The sequence below is a fragment of the Centrocercus urophasianus genome, unplaced genomic scaffold (assembly GCF_019232065.1).
Source record: "Centrocercus urophasianus isolate 14NV4802_14NV808 unplaced genomic scaffold, USGS_Curo_1.0 seq_19, whole genome shotgun sequence".
NCBI lineage: Eukaryota > Metazoa > Chordata > Aves > Galliformes > Phasianidae > Centrocercus > Centrocercus urophasianus.
Window position 1 is genome coordinate 9,115,981 of NW_024884744.1, and position 1,770 is coordinate 9,117,750.

Sequence of the window (1,770 nt, forward strand, 5' to 3'; positions counted from 1 at the left end):
AGATAAAAATGAGGAGAATAAAAATATAAAACACGGCCCGAGAGAGGAAAGCGGCCCCGGGAGCGCAAAGCGGCCCCGGGCAGAACGGACTGCGGGAGCGGCTCCGCGCTGCGCCCGCCCGAAGGCTGCAGGTGCGGGGCGGCCGCGCTGCCGGCGCTGCGGGGACGGAGCGGCGGAGCGGGACAACGCGGTGCGGGCACGGCCTCGGGAGGCACGGGGCACCGCTTCTCTCGCGTCGTGGATAGAGGGGAGCGCCGGGGGTCGGTTAGTTAATTAGGGCCACGGAGCGAGTGGTAAAAAAAAAAAGGGGAGCGGGGGGGAGGATGGAAGGATGGAGATTGTTTGGGTTGGGTTTTTTTTTTTGTTGTCGTTGTTGTTTTTTTTTCTTTTTTAATATATCCGAGCGCCGTCGGGGCACCTGCCGCGGGAACGGGGGGGAATGGGAAGAAATATATAGGGGCGGCTCAGCGCCAGGAGCGGAGGGAGAGAGGAGGGAGAGAGAGGAGGGAAAAAAAGAAAGGGAAAAAAAAAAAAAAAAAAAAAAAAAAAAAGAGAGAGAGAGAGAGAGAGAGAGAGAATTAAAGGGTAAAATCGGCCGCGGCAATAGAAGCAGCAATCACCTGGTCTCCGGGCTTTCCTAGAAACTCCTTGCATCACCACTTCTAAGAACCCCAGTTCTAAGAATCAACAGAGCCCAATTCTCGGAATTTGAGCTGCAGACTCTACCACCGCCACCAGCGCGGGGAGGGACGAGGACCTCCCCTAGCGCGCTTCCGCCGTCACCGCCGCGCCCCCGCGCCCCGACAGCCCCCCCGCCGAGCTCCGATCAGGCTCAGCGCGGGGGGTTCCGCCGGGCTGTGAGGGCGGCGGCGGCGGAGAGACCCCCGCTGCTCCGCGCTCCCTTCCGCGCCCCCCCTTTTTCCGCGCCCTGAGTGGTCGCGCCCGGCCCGCGGGTCACGTGGCGGCGGGTGGCGGTGTGACGTGGGGGCGCGGCGGGGTGGTGGCGCGCGGGCGCGGAGCGGCGCGCGGCGGCGCGGAGCGGAGGGGTTCGGGGGGTCCCGGGGCGCGGAGCGGAGCGGTGCGGAACGGAGCCCCCAAAGCGCGGCGCGGGGCGAGGGCTGCGAGAAGCGCTGCTGCTTTCTTTCATAACGAGAAATGGTTTTTAATTGTTGTCTTCTTGCTTTTTGGGGGTCGCTTTCGCACTGAGCGCGTCGCCCTCCCCCCTAAGACTGAAGCCAGCATCCTGCTGCATGGCACCGGATTTCACATTTTTTCATCATTTTTCTTTATTTTTCATTATTTTTCTCTTCTTTCCTTTTAGCAAATTTTTGGTAACCCATCCATCTGCTCGTGGGATCCGCTTTGGGGGAACGGAGCTTTTTCCATCCGGACACCCCTGTGCGCACCCTATCCCTTTTTTCTTCCCTCTCAGAATCTTTTAATTATTTTTTCTTATCTTTTATATATCTCTATATATTACTTTTTTTTTTCTTTTCTTTTTTCTTTTTTCTTTTTTTTTTTTTTTTTTTTTTTTTTGCTTTGCTTTCAATAATTGAATTTTTAAGGTAAAAAAAAAAGGAAAAAAAAAAAAATAAGAAAAAAAAAAAAAAGACTGTGACAATTTTTTTTTTCTTTTTTTGATGCATTTTTTTTTCTCTTCCCAGGACTCTTTCGCGTTCTTTGTAGCCGTTGTGGTTATTATTGCAAAAAGCGGCCCCGTAAGTGTGCACCCGGCGGGGCTCCGCCGGCACGGGGACACGGAGCGGTGCT

The 1,770-nt window shown here is 54.9% G+C and overlaps 1 protein-coding gene across 1 annotated transcript in view; it reads right to left on the minus strand.

Annotated features, from left to right (window-relative positions):
* BCL6 (BCL6 transcription repressor) overlaps positions 1-691 on the minus strand; it is a 16,136-nt gene extending 15,445 nt beyond the window's left edge. Inside the window, exon 1 of the mRNA XM_042820822.1 lies at positions 621-691. The gene's annotated coding sequence lies outside the window, so the exon portion shown is untranslated. The remainder of the gene's footprint in view (positions 1-620) is intronic.
* Positions 692-1,770: the final 1,079 nt, after the last annotated feature.